Source organism: Vulpes lagopus, chromosome 2, assembly GCF_018345385.1.
Source record: "Vulpes lagopus strain Blue_001 chromosome 2, ASM1834538v1, whole genome shotgun sequence".
Classification (NCBI taxonomy): Eukaryota; Metazoa; Chordata; class Mammalia; order Carnivora; family Canidae; genus Vulpes; species Vulpes lagopus.
In genome coordinates, this window is record NC_054825.1 from 84,402,636 (window position 1) to 84,413,429 (window position 10,794).

The window sequence follows — 10,794 nt, forward strand, 5'->3', positions numbered from 1 at the left end:
ATTGTAAGGCAAGGCAATACTTTCCAATAGATATTTTGTCCACAGGTTATAAGGAGCTTTGGCCAGCCTCTGGCTTTATCATTTTTAGTGACTCTCTGTGTAAGGGCAGGTTGTAGTTAAAGAAGGCTTGAGAAGTCTGTAGAAGAGTGAGTATCCATCATCAGAGTTCCTCCAAGTGCCAGAAGCTAGTATCAGTAGTTGACTGTTTTGGTAGCAGAAGGATTACAGTAATTAGAATTATCTGACAAAAGAAGGAATGTCCAATGACACAGAGGTCTCTATAAACTAAAAGAATTAACATTCACACTAGATTGTTATCTGTCAGGAATGCTGCCAAGGGCCTGTCTACACTAGTGAAGAACTTTGATTAGCTGACTCCTAGAAATCCTGTAAGACACATACTCTCTCTCTCTCAGCCTCTCTCTCTCTCTCTCTCTCTCTCTATCTTTATTCCTCTCTCTGTAGTGAGGGGACTTAAAGTGAGAAAATATAGTATTGGTGAGAGGCAAGGGAGGCTAGGATCACACCTGCCTGTCTTCTCCAAGGAAGTATCTGGATGAGAAGTGGGAGATGGGTTTAAGGTATGGCAGGAATGTATATTGTAAAAGCTGTAACCTCCTCTTTTTTACAAACCATATTTCAGTGTTGTGCAGATTTAGTGTTTTTCACTGTAGCACTGTCTCCAAACCCAGCAATTCAAAATTATTCATTGGTGGAACCACTTGAAACATTAGTGTGTAGCCAAACTTTATGAATTAGAATCCAATTAACCAGAATGACTTTGAAAATTCTGTTTCTAGAGAACATGGGAGAAAACTATCTAAAATAAGCCCATATTGATGATTTAGTATAAAGAAGGAAGTTTTCAAGGTAGAGGACAGATTCAATATAAATTCAGCTTAATGTATGTTTAGACAATGACCACTGATATTCATAATGATTGCATAACAAAATTCTTTTATCAAAAGAAGATCCTATCACTATTCTACTAAGAAAAGCAAGTGGACACATATATTTCAAGAATATTTTCAATACTAAAGATGAAGACAAGTTTTCTCTTCATCACTGATATAGCCGGAAAATTTAACTAGCGAGTATAGTCTAGTTACTTATTGTAGATGGAAAACTCCCCCTACCAGTTACTAACCATGAATGCTGAGTACTATTGTCAACATTAGTTTGTATATCAAAAAATATAGCCTGAAAATTCCCAGATCCTTATATTAAATAATTTTTGTGTTGGTAAGCTTCACATTTCATGACATATGTTTAAGGAAGAATGAGTCCATTTTCTCTGGGAATGTCACAGTTATCTTCCCAGGAGTCAAGCTCATTTGTATTGAGAGGCAGTGAAGAGTAATGTGTTAGCACGTGGGCTTCCATGGCCATGCTCACTCTCTGGGCTATCTCTGCATTCACCTCTTTCCAGCTGCATGCTCTTGGGTGAATCATTTCCTTCAGCGTTCTCTGTAAAATGGGCAGGAAAAGCACCAAGCTTATAGAAATATGAAGATTCAGGGAAATAAAGGTCCTGCATGCTTCTCACAGAGCCAGGCACTGGGCAGGCAACAGAGTTTTTAGCTATGATTATGAATACTTTATGTCATGAAGTTCTATGTTCTTTTTTTTAATTGTGGTAAAATATACATAACATAAAAGTTACCATTTTAACCATTTTTAGGTGTATAATTCTGTGTTCTTTTTATCTAGAGGGAAAATATGATCATTTACAACAAATGTCTATACATTAACACTATGCAGTTTGCTTTATCTATGAATATTGAAGAAAACAATCAAGACTAATAAGAACATTTGGTGTAAAGATCAAAACAATAAAATGATCTCTATGCCCTAATAATTTTAAAATGAAGTGTATAAAGTCATAAAGTAACTTCTCCAAAGGGCTCAACAATATTTCAAACCCCGATTTTACTGAAAAAGTTCATTATTGTTAAGTATAAAATGTATCTATATACAAAGTAGGATTGAAACCATACAGAAAGATATAAACTGAAAGGTAAAGGCTCCCTTACCCTTTACAAATCCCTTTTCCCCTCCTCCCAGTAGTTTATGTATCCTTCTAGAAATATTCTATGTACTATGTATGCATCTATACACATATAAATCTGTGTTTATAGGATTACAAACAGAATCACACGATAGCCACTATTTTCCATGTAGGTATTTTTTAACTCAAAAGTATATCTTAAAGATCTTCCCATGCTTTCAGAGAACTCGTGGTATTCAATTATAGAGAATATGTCACAATTTATTGGTCAGCTCCTAACTAATAATTAGATTTCCAGGGTTTCTTTTTTATTTCTTGCAAAAAAAAACCTGAGTAGTAACTGCTGCACCATTAGGATGTCCTGATCCTTTGTACACAGACGCATATCTTTTAAAAATAAAGATGAATGAATTCTTAGCAGATTATTTTAATGACACGTGAAAAACAAAGTTAAGATACATAATTAATGAAAGTATTTAGAATGGGTTGTATGCTGTGGATCTCTTGGTTCCTTACTTGACATCATGTTTCCTTAGAGATGAAATTAAGGAATGTAGCCTTGTAGCTAAGAGTTTAGGACAAGGAATCCTATCACTTACTAGTTATACAAGATACTGAACCTCTCCGAGCCTAGTTCTGCTCAGTGGGTTTGGTATGACAGTCAAATGAAATGCTGAAAGTCAGCATTTTGCACAGTAGCATTTAGCATTGATAACTTCTCAATAATTGAAAACATAAGTAGTTAGTAACTATCTGGTGATAATGAGTATTCTTATGCAACTGTTGACTAGAGCTTCCCAAATTTCCAATTTTATTTATCCTTTTATTGATTAGTTGGTGTGTATTCTCTCCTATGCTTCAAGACAATTATTAATTCTTCTCTTGAAATTTTTTTATTTCTAGGTCTGGGGTAGGACTGGGCACATATTCCACAAGAAACCTGATCTAAATCTGAAGGTAGAAAAAAAATATGTGTTTTTTAAGAAAATGTTCACTGAGCACTTAGTAACAAGCAAAGCAATGATGGCAAGAATATCTCAGGATGTTTGCCAGGCTTGCTGCTGATCAAACCTTTGTGAATAGCCTTTTGGGGGCTTATGCTCTTAAATCCTCAAGCTGAAAATCCGAACCCCATGAGCCAGGCTCTTCGGCAGCCTGTGACCAGGTTCTGCCCATCAGGTGCCCCAGATCTGAAAGGCGGAGTGAGAAGCAGGAGCATGTGTCCCACTTTATTTATTTATATTTTTTTCTGGTAGGGATCACAGTGACAGCTGGAGCTCCTGGCAGCAGAGGCGGAGCTTCCGGTGTCTGGTGTCAGCCTGGCCTAGGGTTGTGTCTTCCCTGGAGCAGCCTGTGGTGTTGTTTGGGCTGTGCTCCTGGCTGCAACCTCTGAGCTTGGTACTCTGGCACTCCTGCAGCAGCTTTGAATGCTCCTCAGTTACTCTGCTGTGTAAATAGGCCAAATGAGTTCTGTTATTTACAACTGAGTGCCTACATTCCCCATTTCCCCAAGCCCCAAACTCCACCCATTTCCTCATTTCATTGTGTGGCAATTTGGTCCTGGTTGCTCAGGCCCCAAATCTTGGTGTCATCCCTGACCTCATTCTTTCTCTCAATAATGACCTGATTGGTTTTTCTACATATATTCCAACCCCCCATGGCTTATTGCTAACCCAGCTACCAGAGTGACTTTCCAAAAAATATGTTACATTATGTCACTCCTCTCCTTAGAATTTTTTGGTGGCCTCCACCTCCCTGAGTAAAGTCGAATCTTATGTCCTTCTAAGGGTGTCCTTCTAAGGCCCACTCCCGTATTACCCTTCTTATCAAGTAGCTGTTTCCTTCTTCACTCACTGCCCTCTACACACTCTGGCCCCAGGTCCATAAGATCCCAAATGACCCAGCTGCCTGCTTCAGCAACTCCCACCACAGTGCCTTTTTGCTAGTCTCAGAACATGCCCAGACCATCACTACCTCAGGGACTTGTCACTGGCTCTTCTTTTGCCTGGAGCCCCACCTCCCTGTTTTAACATCTTGCACCCCACCCCATTTCCATATTGTTTAACCTCTTATTTCTTCAGATGTCTTTCCCTAACCTCCCAAGATTTAGCTGCCCTTTACAACCAATCCCTCAGCTCCTGATCTCTCTCCTCTTCTATTTCTTTGCACAACATTGCTTATTCTCCAAATATACTTGCTTATTTGCCAATTGTCTGTCTCTCTCCCCACATGAATATAAGCTCCATGAAGGCAGGGACTTTGGCCCCTGCTATATTCTCAGCATCTAGAATGTTGCTTAGCTCAGGAAGTACTCTAAAAATATTTGTCAAATAATTATATAAATGAAGGAATGAATGCATGAATATGAAGGCATATGGCATTCTCTCTTCTCTGAGAGTTTATTTATTTATTTTTTTTTATTTTTTTTTTTTCTCTGAGAGTTTATAAGGGGGTTAATACACGTCACTCAAGGAACTGTTGCAAAGGCAGCAACTTTAATGGAAATCAGTCAGAAGCCTTGAAGGAAATAACTGGTTTTACCTAAACTCTTCATTTTAATGAAAACAAAAAGCATTGTGCAAGATTTAGTAAGAGCTCTTTGAAGTCTTTCCTAAGCGTGGTCAGAGACATCTATGGTGTGATTTAAGGGGTATATAATGGAATCACCTGCCCAAATCAATATTCCCTGATCTATCATAGTGTCTAAAATTTTTTTGAAGGTCTTATTTATTTATTTGAGAGAAAGAGAGAGAGGACAAGCAGTGGAGAGAGGAGAAGCAGGGAGTGGTCTTCCCACTGAGCAGGGAGACCAGTTTGGGGCTCCATCCCAGAACCTGGAGCATGACCCAAGTTGAAGGCAGATGCTTAACTGACTGAGCCACCCAAATGCCCTCAGAGTGCCTAAAATTCTTAATAATCATTCTTTTATTTATTCTAGAAATATCACAGGTTCTGTTTTTCCCAGCTGGGACATAGCAGTCTTTGAATCACATTTTATTTGAGAACACCAGGCATCACGTGGTACTAAGTGCCAAGAGGAAAATGATAATGGTCAGGGAGAGTGTGGTACGGTTGAGTGTGTGGCTTTTCAGATAGGACAATTGAGGAAGTTAATGTTAGGGAGGTGACATTTCAGTAGAGGCCTAAATGAGGTAAGGAAAGAAGCCTTGCAGATGGTGTTCAAGTCACTCCTGAAGATATCTCATTGAGCAGAGAGTGATAGTGACCTCTTGGCTGTCTAGGAGATCTAGCCGGTGATTTGAAAGTGTTGTAGCACTTAAAACACCATATATTACCTATCTCATTTCACTTCTGCCATAATGCTATGAACTGCAAGGAAAAAAATTATCATTCCCATTTTCTAGTCAAAGAAACTGAAGTGATTTGCACATGGTCAAATAACTAGTAGGTAGACAATCTGGAGCAGACAGAAATTCAGTATCTTTGTATGATGGATCCCACTCACGTGGACACGCAGACACAAAAAACAGTGCACAGTTTGGGAATAAGACAGACCTGACTCTAAGTTTTTCAGTCTAGCTCTTCTTGCCATAGACCAATTACCTACCTTTTCTTACCCTCATTTTGTTTATTGCAAGGTGGGTAGACAATATGTCCAGGAACTGAAATTCTAAATGAGAATTCCAAATGAGGTTCCTGAAGCTCCTGGTCTATGATCTGATATACAGTAGATTCTTAGTAAATAAAACTTCTATTGTGGGCAGATGCTTATCATCCCAAAGATTATTCCAAGGTGGGAATAAAGAAATGGAAAGCAGGGACTAGAAAGTTTACTTCACCTTGAAGTTCTATGTGTCTGTAAAGAATTTGAAATATTTTTATTTCTTTCACATTCAAAAGACCAGATTAGTGGGTCTGGGAATGACTGAGTTTTTTTTTAGTCCTCTGAATATCTTAAAAGTATTTCTTTCTATCTCTATTTGGAAGGCAATGTCACAGAAAAATGACCTTTGCTTTCAAGCTCTTCAGAAGGCTCAAGAGGTAGGAAAGCATCCATTCCAGACCAATTTTTAAATTTCCCTTAAAGGAATAGGAGTGGGAACTCATAGAGTGTGTTGAATTCTATTTCTCAACTACTGTTTCAATGCACTTTTCAAGTATGTGATGTTGGGTGGTTACCGTATAATGGGATTCAAAAGAGATTTATAAACTTCTAGAGGGGTCTATGCTTCATGAATTTCTTGAGTGGGCATTTGAGTCAGGATCAATGAAGCATTGATAGTTGATGCCCTCAACAAATCAAGTGAAGACACCAGATATTATCTGATCCAGATTCTGGATTACGTTACATACAATCCAGACTACAAAGCTGTAGAGGGTCGGAGTCATATGTGACTCTCAATTTGCTGTAAGATGCATGATATTTGTGAATCTGTCAGCAAGGATAAAGTTTCTTTTGTTTGTTTTCTCTTCTTCAGACTCAACTAGAGGAGAAAAATGTCATTCAAGACCCTCAGACCTCCATGCAAAGTTGTTCTGATATACACATAGACACGCACTTGCGATAAGTTGATGTTGACTTTATTCCTGTTCAATGGGTCAGACCAAGGGACCACACCATTTATTGATGCCAGCATTAGGTAACATTCATTCGATGGAAAGGACTCTGGTAATTCTATTTAATGTCAAACAACACCTTATGCTCTGACACGGCAGAAGAGCCCGGAGTGGCAGTTGTACTCCTCATGCTCCAGTATGACATTCCCAAGGTAGGATTTGATTACAAACAGCAATAGGGAATTATGGGGAAAGAGATGAAGCACAGAGACCAGGAGACATAAAAAGATGACAATAACAAGGCTGTGAGGCAATCTGTGTTACTTTATCAGGCTGTCATCAGGCACAGGATCTTGCTGGAATGCCTCCTTGCCTTCAGGATAGACACTCAGACCTGGTCAAGTCAGGACACTTCACAGGAGCCAAACTGTGCAGTTCCTCTGAAATGCTCAACATCTCATGCAGACTCAAATGCAATTACAAGAAATTTCCTGAGAAAACAAAATGAGACCTTCTAAGCTTCTGTGCATTTATTTATGTGCCATTTGGGGATGTTTGGGATACAAGACACATGTCTCCTCCTACAACTCAACTTCAATCACATTTGAGCAATTATTCAAAGCTCAGCATACTCTAATTAATTCCTTATTCTATTTATTTATGCATGTATGTATTTTAAAGATTTGTTTATTTTTTATTTGAGAAAGAGAGAGAACAGAGCAGGCAGGGCACAGAGAGAGGGAGAGAAAATCTCAAGCAGACTCTGCACTGAGTGCGGAGCCCGACTGGGGCTGAAGGCAGGGCTCAGTCTCACAACCTGGAGATAACAACCTGAGCCAAAACCAAGAGTCAGAGGCTTAACTGACTGTGCCACCGAGGCACCCTAGTTCCTTACTGTATTTAAAAGTATTATTTATTTATGCATGATCTCCTTCCTCCATTTTTTCTCTTATGATTTATACTAAATTTGTTTACTGGTAGCTATCTTTTTTTTTTTTTCTCAGATAACTCTAAGTTTCAAGAGTTTCTCTTTTGAAGTCTTAATGCCTAGGATCATATAAGCAATAGTAATCATCATCACCATCCATGCATATATATATGCATATAATAACATACACTTGCACATGTGTCATATTGTGTGACTTACAAAGCACTTTCACACACGTTATCACATTTAATCATAATTACAACAATAACATCCAGCCCTCTTTCTCTTTCTCCTGGTTACCATGAGGTGGACACTTTACTAAGAGCTCTTCATGCAATGTTTCCAGAGAAGAAAGAGTCAAGGAATTTGAAAGGCAATGAGGAAATCCTTGAAGGATAGTTGAACAAGCACTTAACTAGGCAGGAGTGGTCCCAGGAGGAATGGTCACACTCTGCTGTTGGTTTCTACTTATTTGGCACCGGTCAAGTGAGAACCTCAGTGTGCTCATATGCAAAATTAGATTAACACACACCTGCCCTGACTCCTTACAGAGTTACAACGAGAATCAAATTAGAAAATATGTAAGAAAATATTTTGTGGCTTGCCAAATGAAGAATACATATTTTTATTGATTTTCTTTCCTGCACTTGACTTTTGCCAGCATTTGTAGCATTGTCTTAAACAAAAGCTTCTATTGAATAATAGAATAATAGGAAATTGAACATTAAGTAATAGAATTGGTTCTATTGAATAATAGAAAAGATGAAAATTTGTAGAATTGTATAAGCATGTTCTAATAGTCTTTTGGCCATTTTGCTTTACTTAAAATCAATACATATAGGTATCTGTTTGGCAGCCAGATACCTGAATTCAATCTATGGGAGCTGAGCTCAAAAGGAAAATGAAATCTTGTTTCTTTTTTAAAATTTTTAAATTTTTTTCAAAGTGAAACCTGCAGATAACTTGCATACAAATCACATGGCATGATTATAAGCATTTCTGATTTCTCCACCCTACTTTTGTCTACTGAATTAGAAGCTGCAGGTATCTGCTTTGTTTAAAAACACAGCATCTGAGACTTAGTTAGGCCCACTAGTCCAGGAGCCCAGAACATACAGGCTGAGGTTTGCAAGTTGTTAGAGGACATTCGTTGTTTCTTTTCAGCAGTAACAAGATTTTCCTATCAACATTATATTAAAAGCAGATACACATTCTTATGTGAAATAAAAGCAGCACTCCATTTGTGTACAAAACTTGACTTCACTTGCTTGAAAGCACTTTGAAGTCATGTTTTCTCAGCTTTCTTTAATTGGATGGTGCATTTATAAGAGAACTTTGGAAAGAGTATTCTATTTCAGTGTTATTTCTGGCCTCCATTCAAGAAACCAATAATCTCATAAGCAGTTAAATTGATAACCAAGCAGTAACTCTCCAAATTAGAAAGGGGTCTCAACTCATTTCAAGCTATGATATTAAAATCCACAAGATGTTAGCAGTCTGTACTATATGTTGAAATAAAAAAGTAGAGATTTTGCTTTTGGTCATTAGTAAATATGGGATGATAGAGTGTTATTTCAGAAGTTACCAATCACCAACCAGCTTCATGGAACAGAGAAATAAAAGAGAAGAATCAATACTTATTCAACACACATTTATTGAGTAACAACTGTGTACCTGGCACTGGTCCAGGTCTAGAGCTGGAGGAGTAAATGAAGCAAATCAAGGTTTCTTACTTCTTAGCTCTAGAAAGGGAGGCAGAAAATAAAGAAAAAGCCAATATTTAATATTTCTAAGATCAAATGCACATTATAAGATGATAAGTGCAAAGGCCAATGGTTTACTCTGAATCTATTATGCTGAAATTTAAAATTCTGGAAACTGCAGAGTTTGAAAATGATATGCTTAATCATTCACATTTATGGTCATATTTACAGTATAGTCAAAATGCATATTTCATATATGATTGATCTTTTTTCCCTGAAGCCAGATCCTGTCTCCCTTGTCATTCCTGCCCTTCTATGATGATGCCCCAGAAAAGCAGCCAATCAGGAGACTAGTTTGTTTGCTTGTTTGTTTTCTCAGCACTTTTAACTCAGGAACCAAACCAGTATGAACTGGATAGAGCATCAGAGTCATGTCTGAACTGTACCCAGGGTCTATGCATAGTTAGCTAGTTTCAAAACCGCAAGCTAATACCCATACTACCAGCATGCCGTTCTTTTTTTTCCCCTCTGCTGTGTTATTCATATTTAGAGTCGTAATATGACCCCATCCAAAAACTCTGTTGCAGAAATTTCTTGGAAAAGAACATACAGTTTATCTGTGCCTATGAAGAACCTGTTAATTGGGGAAGAGAATGGGAGGGGAGGTTGTAAAAACAAAATGAACCAAAAACCCAATGAAGAGCTATACATTTTCTTTGCATAACCTGACATCATTTTAGTCCAAAGTGGGAAATCACCTTTTTTTTAGAAATATATCAGCACAAGGGAAGGATATTGCTATTCTGATCAGAATTCGGTCAGTAGGTATGTTTTGGGTTTGATTTAATTTTTCCTATTTGTCTTTCCGCCTATATAGAAATTTCCTCTAGGGGAAAATATGCCAGGGTTAAACTTTACATGGATTAACCAATTACCTACGCGTCGTAGCCTTCAGCAATTTTTAATAATAAGACACCATCCACTTCATGCTAAACTGCAAAAAGTGATCCCTTTTTCATAATATTAATGTTATTCCATGGAACAGCACTATTATAAAAAATCTCAGAAGCAAACATGGTACAAATGATGGAGCAGCTGCGGAGAGGTGGCTTATAATCATATTGAACAAGAATAAGAACAAATAAATCAAGAAAGAAACTCCTCCACTTCTGCTGACCCACGGATGTCCATTTTAACCCTGGGTAAATATCTAGCAGCTCGCAAGAGGAGGGACACGCAGCCAGCTGGGAGGGTGACAGTAAAGCTCACCTGGGCTCGGAACACTCAGAGGGGCCAGGAGCACAGGAACTTTATTTTGAAATCCAGCTTACATAGTTGAAACTGTCGGTTCCCGACTTTAACTCCTTGGCAGAGGTGCTAGCTGAGTGTGCACATTGCACAGACACATGGCAGCAAACAACCTCTGGGCTGTGGGCGAGGGACTCACCTCACCGCCGCTGGGCCCTGGGCTGCTTCCAAGGGCAGGTCGGGCAGGCAGTGGCACCAAAGCAGGCAGACAGGCATGACTTCGGGACAGAGAAAGGGCTGGAGGCTCAGGGTTTTGTCATCTGTGTTTGTTAATATAAAAATAGATTGTTGAAAGGTGATTGGAGTTGGATTTTCAGCTCAGGCCACGT

General features: G+C 38.5%; 1 long non-coding RNA gene across 1 annotated transcript; it reads right to left on the reverse strand.

The window, feature by feature from the left end:
• Positions 1–6,562: 6,562 nt before the first annotated feature.
• Positions 6,563–10,578, reverse strand: LOC121485761. The gene is made up of 3 exons (XR_005986358.1): positions 10,427–10,578; positions 9,129–9,196; positions 6,563–7,017 (listed from the first exon to the last, which is right to left on the reverse strand). It is a non-coding gene; the product is annotated as an uncharacterized LOC121485761 (long non-coding RNA).
• Between the last annotated feature and the right edge of the window lie 216 nt (positions 10,579–10,794).